This window comes from Nycticebus coucang, chromosome 6 (genome assembly GCF_027406575.1).
Source record: "Nycticebus coucang isolate mNycCou1 chromosome 6, mNycCou1.pri, whole genome shotgun sequence".
Lineage (NCBI taxonomy): Eukaryota > Metazoa > Chordata > Mammalia > Primates > Lorisidae > Nycticebus > Nycticebus coucang.
Genome location: NC_069785.1, coordinates 84,894,116 through 84,907,705, shown reverse-complemented (window position 1 = coordinate 84,907,705; position 13,590 = coordinate 84,894,116). Strand labels below are relative to the sequence as shown.

The 13,590-nt window shown below is 35.9% G+C and overlaps 1 pseudogene; it reads left to right on the top strand.

Annotated features, from left to right (window-relative positions):
• Positions 1–6,671: 6,671 nt before the first annotated feature.
• LOC128588746 (neuromedin-K receptor-like) overlaps positions 6,672–13,590 on the top strand; it is a 51,023-nt pseudogene continuing 44,104 nt past the window's right edge.

The window sequence follows — 13,590 nt, the reverse complement described above, 5'->3', positions numbered from 1 at the left end:
CTATAAATTTATATCTAAGCACTATTTTGGTTGAATTCCATAGGCTTTGATATTTTATATTTACATAACTTATTCAAAATATGTTTTTAATTCCCTTGAGACTTTATCCTCATGATCTCTGCCTCCCAGTCTTTATTCTCTTTATAATATTTCCCCATTGACTGGAGGCTGACCCCATGGTTTATATCTAACCAATAAAATCTGGCAAATGTGATAGGATGTCACGCATAGTGATACATTATGTTATCTGAGGTTCCATCTCACTAGCATATAAAGGAGCAAGTTGACATGAATTCTACAGCCGCAAAAAGTCTACTGGCTTCAGAATGCTGTACGTGATTTGACCTCTTATGAAGTTCTGAAGTTAAATTTCACCCTGAGTTTAGTAAATAATTTTTTGAATGCCCTATTTCACATGTTTAAAAAAATAACAAAAAAAAATAGGAAAATCTATTGGCAATAATATTTCAAGAGGAAGAATAACACTTTCTGTTTTGAATAAAATATTTTAGTAAGAGAAAACTAACTCACTAAAACAGAAAAATTAAAAGAGAAAGAGACTAATCTTAGAGAAAAATTAATTCAACCATGAAGAAAACTATCCAAAAAAATTAGAATTTTCTTTTGAAAAAATGTGACTAATTTTATCAAATAGGTGGACAGTCAGCCTATCTATCAAAACGATATACAATTCCCTAAAAGCACTATTAGCCCTACAAAGTGAGAATATAAATGAAATCTCTTATGAGTTGAAAGGATACTCACATGGTGAGAAAACTAAATTAGAAAGTTTATAGCAGTCATCAATAATCTCAGTATGGGTAAAGTATGCTGAGAACTAAGAAACTAGCCTTCTGAACAGACTTCTATTGATAGTCTTAGCTACATGTTCAAGAACAAATAAGATGCTATTCTCTATCTAGCAGAATTTGAATTTTCACTTGGATGAGAATAGTATGTCCTTTAAATTAATCCAAAAACCAAATTTTAAAATACTGTTACCAGAGCAAATTTCTGTAGTATTCCTCTTATACATTAAATGTTCCTTCATTTTTACTAGTTATGCTCAGATTTTTCACTCCCATTCTAACTTAAACATATCTCCTTTTCTCAACAGAATAAAAATTTGTATAGATTAAGCAAATTTTCTTTGTGCTCTATGGGTATGACTGTTACCTCAACTGATTAGTTCTTCATACTAAAAATAGCAAAAGTACCCAAGCTCATTAGAGCTAATTAACTCCTTTTGTTTTCAAGAAGTCAATTTTACCCCTAGATCCAATCAGTACACTCAGAAAGTCATGATACTGGTAACAAAGAAAATGGAGCAGGAAATATATTCACCGAAGTTTATTTCCTCTTTAGAAAAATAACTCAAAGCACAGCTATAGTGACAACAAGCTCATAAAATTATCTTCATATTCTTCAAGAAATAGATTGTAAAGTGCTTGAAGATATTTGTCATGTAGCTGAAGCAGCATTAAATATTTGAATAGCAATAAACATCTAATATATTTCTTCATATATTGAAATGAATGCCTGATAGTGCTGTTATAGAAGATGCAAATGTGGTAGAATTTAGAACTTCAGTTTGAGGTAAGGTACCGATAATATAATAATAGTTACATAAACTCTAAGTAGTATCTGTCGCTCTGTCTGTAGCATCAGGATGCATACATATATAACAGTTACTAACTTCACCGTTTGGGAGTCGAATTATTCCCTGCTGTAACTGACCCTCTCTTGCCAAAGCGTGGCTGACTGGCTAACTGAAGGTTTTCAAGTGGGTGAATACTGTACATACAGGGGGCCCAAATCTATGTGCAATTTACTATGTTAAACTCTTTTAAATTGCACGTGAACTTTATGTCCATCCTGTATTTTATACTGAAAAGGATAGTGGAGTATTGTCAGACTAGACACTCTTGAGACAGATTTTAATGGCTCAATTTTTCAATAAATAATATGTACTTGATGGTTAAAGATAAAATATTAAATAAGTATTAGACTTTGAAAATTCTTTAAGTATTTTTATTTTTTTCAAAATAATATGAGGGTACAAATTTTGGGTTACATTGTTCTCACTTCAAGTTCCAATTGTAAAAGAGCCCCTCACCCAGGAGGCCTGTTATACACCCTCACAATGTGCACATTAGGTGAGATCCTACCTCATGCCCTCCCTTCTTCTGGCAAATGTCCTCCCACTTCCCTCTACCTCCAAACTGGTCTTTATTACTGTTGTATTGTTTTTATGAACATGTAATTATTTATATATTGGTTTCATATTAGTATGGAATACATTGGACATTTTTCCCTTCTTGCTATACTTTACTAAGAAGAATGTATTTCAACTCCATCCAGGTAAATGTAAAAGATGGAAAGTCTCCATCTTTTTTAACAGCTGAATAAGAATCCATTGTGTACATATACCACAGTTTGTTAATCCATTCATGGGTTGATGGGCACTTGGTTTGCTTCCACAACTTGGCAATTATGAATTGAGCTGCAGTAAACATTCTAATGCAAATGTTTTTGTGTTTTTGTAAAATGATTTTTGTTATTCTGAGTGTATACCTAGGAATGGGATTGCAGTGTCAAATGGAAGGTCTACTTTTAGATCTTTGAGGATTCTCCATACTTCTCTCCAAAAAGGCTGTATTAGTTTGCAATCCCACCAGCAGTGTAGAAGTGTTCCCTTTTCTCCACATCCACAGCACCATCTGGTGTTTTATGACATTGTGATGTGTGCTAATCTTGCTGGGGTTAGGTGATATCTTAGAGTGGTTTTGATTTGCATTTCTTGGATGATTAAGATGATGATTTTTTTCATGTGTTACTTGGCCATTCATCTGTCATCCTCAGAGGCTATTTGCTTTGACTTCTAAACTCCTTAACTCATGTAACTATACAAACCACTCAGAACTATTTGCAAAAGACTTCCACTGACCCATAACCCTCACTCAGCACCATGGAGAGGATCCTACTTTCCACAGTTGTCAAGTGCTGCACATTGTTTGAATGTGTCTAACAGTATAAATTGAAGCATAACTTGACAAGAGTTAAAGAGTGCTTTCAATTAAATAAGAAACATAAATATGTTTTTATAATTATGTTTAAAAATAAACATAATTGTTTATCAATATAATAATTTGGCTTCTCATTGCATGAAATTTAGGAAGCTACAAATCCTGTTTAATCACACCAAACTACTCCATGTTGGAAACAAAAAGCCTAAGATAATAGAATTTGTATGTTTTCCTGCCCCAGCACCTGCATTCTATGCGATCCAATGTGTCTTTTGTTAGAAAACATTGTTATCCAATTCTTTACTCCCCTGGCAATGGAGAGCTTTCATTACAAACTAGCATTCTAGTTACTTTTCCTGATAGTATATCAGGAAATACATTATAAGATGTTGTTAAATAAATTTAAATTTTTATCTACAAACTAAAGTTTAAAGAGGTGTTATTTTATTCTTGTAAAGCAAGTAGAGCTCAATTAAAATGATTCATACCGTCTCCTCTCACTCAACTTTCCCAAACTCAGCAGTTACTCCACATGAGGCTTGTTATTGAGATTTTTTTTTTTAGTTCATTTAAAGCCTGAGAATGAAAGGGCATCTAAAGTAAGAGCCTCTCAGCACCCATTTCATGAAAACCAAAAGCATTACTAAAAATTCTAACATTTATTTGAAATTCTTGGCTCCTAAAAAGCAGATATGATGACCCCCTCAGCCCGCCTGCCTAACAATTCCAGTCCTAAGGTTTGAAATGTACCGCTACTAAGCCTCAAAGTCATTATTTATATGCTATAGTGTCACTTCAAAGACATAGACAAACTTCTACCCAAAGAAGATATGAATTCTATTTTACTATTTTGAAACAGGATATTGCAAATTAAGAATTATGACTGATTTTTAACAGAAAGAAAACAACACAACAGGGAAGAGTTAGGGCATCCAGAATTAAATTTTATTACATAATAATGCATCATAGGAGATGTCAATTAACATTTCATGAAGTTTGTAAGATGAGCGTAATAACGTTCGGAAATCAATGGACATGAAACCCAACATACAGGATATTGATAATCAATGTGAGCTATTTGACACTGCTGATTTGCTTCAGTGGTGAGACCTGGAAGAACTGGAAAACACATGCTCTTTGAATTCAGAATATATGATTATTAAATCATTTGTCTCCCATCAGCTCAGAAAGTCTTGGAAGTATTATGTCCCATTTAAGAGCAAAAGTTATTAAAATAACATAGTCTTACACACTGTATTTGTAGGTGTGATGTGAGGGCAGAGAAACAGCTTTTACAAAAAAAAAAAAATTAGCTACCTTTTGTTTCTAATTTTATCTCACATACAAACTGACCACTTTCTAAAGCAGCAAGCTCATGTCATTTTCTATCCATTTATTCTGTTTTATTTTTCTTCATGGTACCCACTACTACTTATTTTGTTTATTACCATGGATTTAGCACCTGGAATAATACCTGCACTTATTTTGGCCTTCAGGGCTTATTTACAGTTTGACTAAATGAATGGAGGGATGAATGAAGGCAAATTTTAAAGTTATTTTTTATCATTGAATAGTTTTGCTCAAATCAACTTTAATAAGGTCAGGAAAGTATAATTAAGGCAATTCAACTGTGAAAAAATCTTGTATTTCTTACCCCTAAAGTTTTGAGGTTATCTAATACCTACGTTCTTCCACTTGCAGTTAACTAAGCATCATCACAACTTAAATATCCTTAAGATTTCAAAGTCCTTCTGCTTGCATCATCATCTCTGTGGACCAAAGGCTACTATTGACTTGATAAAGGAGTTTGACAGGTGTAGATCCATATAAGAAAAAATTGAAGGGAACTTACAAAGTATCCAATTGTAACATTGAATATTTCCATTTAATCATGGACTCGCTGAAACACTAGTTGCCCTTAATGAAGATGCATACAAAATCTTACTGTTCTCTGTCCCAAGAAAAATAAAGTGTTTTTAAAGGAAAGATTTAGAAGCAGGATAATCTAGATTATATTACCCTGATAAGGGATTAATAGGTTTATGTTGAAGAACTAAGGACAATATCAAAAGCTCGATTTATTTTCAATCCTTAGATCAGAATTTGGTCATAAAATTATTCTTCTTTTATGCCAATCACAACTACCTAAGAACCACTTTAAACCAATTATTTGTAGCCAGGCATTTTGGCGGGCACTTGTAATCCCAGCTACTTGAGAAGCTGAGGCAAGAGAATCGCTTAAGCCCAACATCTGAGGTTGCTGTGAGCTATGACACCACAGCACTGTACCAAGGGCCACATAGTGAGATTCTGTCTCAAAAGTAAATAAATTAATTAACCAATTACTTGGGGGTTTTTGGTATTAATCTTACATTTATAACTGTTGTTCTTCCCAAGTGCTTCTTTCTTTCTTTCTTTCTTTCTTTCTTTCTTTCTTTCTTTCTTTCTTTCTTTCTTTCTTTCTTTCTTTCTTTCTTTCTTTCTTTCTTTCTTTTTCTTTCTTTCTTTCTTTCTTTTTCTTTTCTTTTTCTTTTTCTTTTCTTTTCTTTTCTTTTCTTTTCTTTTCTTTTCTTTTCTTTTCCCTTCCTTCCTTCCTTCCTTCCTTCCTTTCTCTCTTTCCTTCCTTCCTTCCTTTCCTTCCTTCCTTTCCTTCCTTCCTTCCCTTCCTTCATTTCCCTTCCTTCATTTTCCTTCCTTCCTTCCTTCCTTCCTTCCTTCCTTCCTTCCTTCCTTCCTTTCTTTTTTGGAAACAGAGTCTCACTCTGTCACCCTGGGTAGAATGCCCATGGCTTCACAACTCACGGCAACCTCAACCTTGGGCTCAAGCCATCCTCTTGACTCAGCCTCCCAAGTAGCAGGGACTAGAAGCACCCACCACCATGCCCAGCTAGTTTTAGAGACAGGTTTTTGCTCTTACTCAGGCTGGTCTTGAATCCCTGAGCTCAAGCAAGCCACCCATCTCCTCAGCCTCCCAGAGTGCTAAGATCCAAATGTTCATTTCATTATTATATTTAGCATAGTTTAGGATGATTTAGACTGAGTGTATATTGTGCCAGAAATTATAGAACCATCTTTGAATACATTATTATTTAATATAATTTAGGATCATAATTATATACTGTTATATTTATTATTCCCATTTAGCAAAGTTAGGGAAACTATTTATTTAAAAAGCTATCTACCTGCTCAAGTTCTTCTTTGTAAATGATTATTCATTCATTTATCTGTCCAAATATCCAACAACCACTCAACATCCGGATCCCATTCAACAAGGTCATTCGGCAAGATGCTACAGAACACAGAGGTCTGACCTCCAGTAGGGCATTTAGAGGGACATAGTAAAATCACAGTATGAAGGTAATGCTTTTGGATCATTTAATGTGCAAAGACTAGCTCCTGAAGAAGAGAATGGAGAAAATCCACAGTGATAAAATTCTATATCTGTGTGGAAATTAAAGGCTGGGTAGAAATTGTGTGATTGTAGAACTTTAGATTAAAGTTATGAGCAAAGGGATAGTTTCAATATTTCATTTCAGACCTCCTCTGTCTCAACTCCATTCTTTCTCTGCCTCCTTCACGCCAGGCTGAGTCCCCGTATGGAATGTCTCAAAAAAGTATCTTGCTTTCTGAACTTTTCTTGCCCTAATGAGAAATGAGGAAATGGGAGGAAGAGATGAGAGAGACTGGGATATGTCTATCACTCCTTCGAGAGTGCTACAAACTGGCTACACAGACGCATCCACATCTCCCATCAGGTGTTGTTACCTTAAGCCTGCTTCCCCTCCTATCAGACCCTCAGATTCTTTCATTCCTCAGGCTTGGAGAAGGGGGAGCCCCCCTCCCTGGTATTGCTAGTCCTGGGGAACATTTGTTATAAGTTGGTCTCCTTCAATGTCACTTACACCCTTGTAAATAGCCTCTTTTATTAACCTCTTTTCAGTTTGCCCCTTTTAAGGCATTACCTATTATCCTTGGAAATCTGGCTGATACAATTATAGTTAGTTGGCGTGGGCAAAATAAGATGTTTGGTATTACTGAGGTAAAGGGAATGCAGACTTGCAGTTAATCATGTAGGAAGTGAAAAGACAAAGTAATATTTTAGAAAGAAGACCTTGAAAATATTGTGGAGAAAGCTAAGAACATGTAGCAGCAGGGAGAGTCATGATGTCAATGTTTCACGGTTCAGGCATTGATAGTTGAGAGAGAGAGAAAGAACATATTTGGTGACATCAGAAACTGACAAGATTTGTAACTGTGTAAAGGAAGTAAGAAAAAGGAAAGAGGGCAGCGCCTGCGGCTCAAGGAGTAGGGCGCCAGTCCCATATGCCAGAGGTGGCGGGTTCAAACCCAGCCCTGGCCAAAAAAAAAAAAAAAAAAAAAAAAAAGAAGAAAAAGGAAAGAGTTTAGATTCACAGTGGTTCTCAAACTTCCTAATGCCGTGGCCCTTTAATACAGTTCCTGTGGGTCGTGACCCACAGATTGAGAACCACTGGTTTAGAATAACTCTTACGTCTGTATGAAAAATGTTTAGAATGAGGGTGCTCAAAAAAGCATGAGTTCAGTTTTTCATGCATAAAAAAACCTTTTTTGAGACAGTCTCACTATGTCGCCCTCAGTAGAGTGCTGCGGCCTCACAGCTCACCGCAACCTCAAACTCTTGAGCTTAAGCAATTCTCTTGCCTCAGCCTCCCATGTAGCTGGGACTACAGGCACCCACCACAACAGCTGGCTTTTTTTACTATTGTTGTTGTTGTTGTTGTTATTGTCATCATTGTTGTTAGCAGGCCTGGGGTGGGTTCAAACCTGCCAGTGTATGTGGCTGGCACCCTAACCACTGAGTTATAGGCACTGAGGCAAAAAACCTATATTTTTATTTAAGTATGGTAAGATTTTTTTTGAAGTCATCTACTTTAGGAGAGGAGATAGAGAATAGTTTAAATCTACTTTCACAAGATGTTTCTTGTTGCTATAGGTTAATAAAAATACCTACCATAACTACTAACTCGCAATGTCATTTACAATACAGGCAGTCCCTGAGTTACAAGCATACAATTTCCATATGACTCACACTTAGGAGTGGAGATTATGTACCTGTTCCAACTTACATACAAATTCAACTTCAGAACAAACCCACAGAGCCAAATAATTAAAAGGGAGAGTTAGTAGATGGAAAGGAATCTTGGTTTAGTACTTTGGGAAATATGAGTCATGCTTGAGGCACTCTGCAAATTATGCAAAGCAGTAACAGTTGCTTCTAAAATACACAATTTCCAAAACACCATCTTGTCCCCATCAATCTGCTTCCTGCCGTATCTCTTCCTGGAGATAAGGACATGGCATTATGAGCTTTAAGATGAGAGTCCTCCGATTCTAAAGGAGTCCCCTTTCATCTATTTCAACAATTCATCTGGTAATTTATAGCTCTTTAATTCACCCAATAGATGGTTATTTACTATATTTCTATTTCCACTAACAGAGTCCCCCCCACTCAAAAAAAGTTCAATAGCACTGGAGACAATCCATCCTGTGTTGGACATTTGTGAGTTGTCTTTCTCACAGAAACCATGTAGTCTTTGCTCTCTCTGCAAAACACTGTTCCAATATCTGTTCTACACTATATGGTTATATATTTAACTAAAGCTACCACGTGTCCAGCCTCTTTTCTTGGCTATAAGTTTCACTTCCTTTTACCCACCAAGAACCCTGTGATGTGTCTCTGTGTCCTAAATGAAAGTTCCTTTTAGTTCTTATTCTAACTCCTTCACCTTAGAGCCAAGCAAATCTTTTGCATTCTCTTCTCATTTAAAAACTCTTTCTCCTACAAAAATGAAATAATACTGACTTAAATGGTTTTTCTATTGCCCTGTAAAGAGTATTGTATATATTTGAGAAAGAATATTACTTTATAATCCAAGTAGAATATTATACATACCTGATTATGTCTATTTTTTTGTGTCATGTCTACAAAGCATTGAATACTGGAAATATTGTTATAGATCAATTTCAACTTATCATGTATGAGCATATCTCATTTTATCACATTTCACTTTGTAACACTTTGCAAATATATATTTTTTACAAATTGAGATGTGTAGCAACCCTGCATCCAGCAAGTCTTTCGATGCTATTGTTTCCAACACCACGTGTTCACTTCCTGTCTCGTTGCATTTTGATAATTTGTAAAATATTTCAAAGGTTTTTATTATATCCGTTTTGGTGGCCTATGAATCTGTGATCAGTGATCATTTATGTTATAATTGTTTTAGGGCTCTATGCATCATACCCAGAGAAGAGCAGACTTAGTAAATGTTGTGCTTGTTTTCACTGCCCCACTGACCAACTGTTCCCTATCTCTCTCCCTCTCTTGTGGCCTCCCTATTCCATATGAAACAACATTGAAAGTAGAGCCATTAATAACCCTACAATGGCTCTCTGTGTTCAAGTGCAAGGAAGAAATGCATGTATCATAACAAAAACAAAACAAAATAAACCCCCAACACTTTTATCCAAATAGCCAGGAGGTGGTATTAATTCAGAAACATTTGGGTAATAGTTTCTAACCAATTCTCCCTATTTGAGAAATATATTTATTTTGCATTAGAGTCTAAACTCCATAAGGGCAGGAGCTAATCTATTTTGTTCATGTTCATCAACATGGCCAAAGTATGTAATATAATCCAAGAAAATAGTTGGCATTCAAGGAATAACTAATAAATATAGAAATAAATGAGAAGATAAACCTAATGTTAAATCCAAATTGACAGAATATACAAAAAACCATAAGTACTTTCACATTATGAAACTGTTTTAGGTTTATATAATTTCCTTAACATGCCACTGTATAAATTTTACTTATAAAACTCAAAGAATTTGCGTAAGTGCATGAATGATTTTCTTATCAGACAATATCCTATTATATGTGTATATTCATATTAATGTATGTGATAAATGTATGTGTATATACGTTTATTTTAATAAAAGCTTGTTCACTTTGAAATTTATTAAGACAACACTTATAATCAACCAATTTATTAACTTTTTTTGTTTGCTTAAGATGTTTACGGAAAAACACAAAATAAAATTTATTCAGAAAAATTCAATTTTGCAAAATGTTGTGTACCTTTCAAATGATTTGTCAAAGCATAAAAAACTGTAGCACCCAAGACCAGAAATTGAAATTTTAAGGGTCATAAATAGCTGTTAGAACTAATCTTTATTTTTCACAGATCGTAGCCAGACAACATTTTATACTTGGGACTTATGGTGTAAGGCGCTTTTCTACTGTGTTCAGAAAGATGTTAGAATAGAGTCAAATCCATTATAATTTCAGACAAATTTTCTTTGCCTGGGAAGTACAATCAAGTAAATATCTGAAGGCTGTACTGTATCTTCATTGCAAAACTTAAAAGTGTGTAGAAGTACATAAATCTCCAGAGACAGAGCTTAATAAAAATGCCAACAAAAAGAAGAATCATACCAGAGACCAGTAAAAATTGCAAATTGAAAAAGCATATTTATGGAGAGTAGGCAAACAAAATTTCTGTCAAAAAATGCTATTTTTCAAAGGACATCAAAGTAAAATAAAAGACCCCCTCACTTGCCTAGGAAAAAAGTACATGATAAAGGAATATAGTTTACTCTTGGAGTGGAAGGAAAACTGATGAGAGATGGCACAGAAAACATGAACTTTTAACAGATGTTTCTGAGAATTTTAGCCTCTATTAAGTGATAATTTGGGGTGACTTTAAGACTTGTTTGGGTGACCTGCTAATCTGAAGAGTAAAGAATCCAATCTTATTGGGCGGCGCCTGTGGCTCAGTGAGCAGGGTGCCGGCCCCATATGCCGAGAGTGGTGGGTTCAAACCCGGCCCTGGCCAAACTGCAACAAAAAACTAGCCGGGCGTTGTGGCAGGCGCCTGTAGTCCCAGCTGCTCAGGAGGCTGAGGCAAGAGAATCACATAAGCCCAAGAGCTGGAGGTTGCTGTGAGCTGTGTGACGCCAGGGCACTCTACCCGAGGGCGGTACAGTGAGACTCTGTCTCTACAAAAAAAAAAAAAAAAAAAAGAATCCAATCTTATTTACTACTTAGGAAATAGCCGTTCTAAGGAGAAAGAATCTGGTGAGGGAGGAATGGTAGTGAGAAGCTCACCCCCAAAACCTAGGAAAAACTGATGTAATCACATAAAAGACATATATTTAAGGAATAAAGTACTGAAAATTATTTGAGTGAAATTATATCTCAGATTTGATCATTTCTTCTCAAGGTCCAGAGAATATTTGTCCAGATGATTCTAAGAATCCGTGAGCAAATTATGGTTGCTAGAGAAAGTTGCATAATAGAAAATATTAATACCAGAATGAATTCCTAATCACCAATTCTAAATCCATCTTCAGCAGAGCCTGGTAATTCTACCTACTTTTTTCACCAACTGTGTGTGTCTCCTTTATTAGAACAATATTCCAGCATCATTTTACTTTTCCCAAACCGTCTACTTAACTCGGCCCTCAGGGATAATACCCTTTTCAAGCTATAATCATCTCTTACTCAAATTAAAATCTTAGCTGGGGGCGGCGCCTGTGGCTCAGTGAGTGGGGCGCCGGCCCCATATGCCGAGGGTAGCGGGTTCGGACCCAGCCCCGGCCAAACTGCAACAAAAAAAAATAGCCGGGCGTTGTGGCGGGCGCCTGTAGTCCCAGCTGCTCGGGAGGCTGAGGCAAGAGAATCGCGTAAGCCCAAGAGTTAGAGGTTGCTGTGAGCCGTGTGACGCCACGGCACTCTACCCGAGGGCGGTACAGTGAGACTCTGTCTCTACAAAAAAAAAAAAAAAAAAAAAAAATCTTAGCTGGGTTACTCACTTCCCTGCTTGCACTCTTTTCCTCCTCTGGTCCATTTTCCAGACTGAAGCCAGGTGCTCTTTTCTAAAAATAATATGGCTATTCTACTCACCTGGTTAAATCACCTCCTCAGTTACCCTCCATGGGGCAAAAACATCCATCACCTGAACCTTCTCATTATCTCAAACCACTTTCCTTCCTTAGTTTCTATGTTTCAGTTGCAGAAGCCTTTCATCCCCCAAGACCCTAACACTTCTCCCACCCCTGTTGACTGCATTCATTTTCTTGGGCTGCCATAAAACAAGAATTGCAAACTAGGTGACCTAAAACAATAGAAACAAATTGTGTCATAGTTTTGGAAGCTGCAAGTTTGAAATCTATTTATTGGCCAGGCAATGCTCCCTCAAAAACTTATAGGGAAATCCTTCCTTCACATTCCTTCTGGTGTTTTTTCTGGGAATCTGTGGTTTTCCTTCATTTGCTGCTATATCCCTCTAGTCCTCCAACTTCATGTGGCCTTCTGTCCAGGAGTCGCTTTCTGTTTCCAAATTTTCCCTTTATACAAGGACACCAGTCATGTTGGGTTAAGACCGACCCTCATGACTTCTTTTTAGCTTCGTTACCTATGCAGGGACTCTCCCCTCTTTCCAAACAAGGTCTCATTCTGTGACACTGGGATTGGGAGCTCAATACGTTTCTTTTTTTGGTAAAGATGTGATCTATCCCATAAAAATGCCCTGTGAACACAGAAGTTTTCCTACTATTTGTTCTCTCAGAAATCTTTGTAACCCTTTCCCTTTTGCAACCTTGCCTTGTCACTGTTCCAAGTTTCAACCCAGAATGACTTTCCTTAGGGAAGATTGATGTAAAATCTAAACATATTTTTCCCACTTAGTACAATCACTTGCCTTTGTAACACTTGTCACATTTGTAATTTACACATATTGGTGAGATTACTTGATGAGTATTTATCTACTTCACTGAATATTCTGTGAAGGTTTTTTCGCTCACTGTTGTATAATTAGTGTTTTGAATACCATAATAGGCATTCAAAATGTTTTATTGGACAAATGAATAATGGATCAGGCCAGAAATGACAAAATGAAACCTAGAGGTTTCAATATCTCTACTTTCACTAAAATGTTAGTGAGAACAAGAATTTATTAGTTTCATATAATGCAAATAAAACAATACCTGTCAGGAAATAATGTCTCTACATTAGACTAACTGACCAAAAGAACCAATAAGAAATTTGCAGTTTATTTTGAATTATCTGTGCTATAATGCCTGAGCAGTGCTCTATCTAACCCTCCTCATGTCCATCACCTTCTCTTTTCAACTTCAAAAAAATTAACTGTCTGAATATTCAAATTACACTCATAAAATAACAGAGCAAACAAAAAAGCAAAAGATTATGATAAAGTCAAGGGATATTTGGCTCAGTACAACAAAACATATTGCCAAGTGCCGTGTTTGACTCTGGAAACACTAATAAAAAATAATTCCTATATTGTGAAAAATGCTGTATGAGTTATATAATCTACAGAACTGAGAACAGAAATACCCACCTACTATTGCTTCCTGTATATGTTTGACTTTTGTTTCTGTTTTTGTTTTTGTTTACATACAAATTCTTATAGCTTCAAAAGGCTAATGCTACTTCTGATTCTTTGGAAGATATCTTTACCGTCTTTTCTTTCTCTTTCATAATTTCTGGCATCAATGGTTA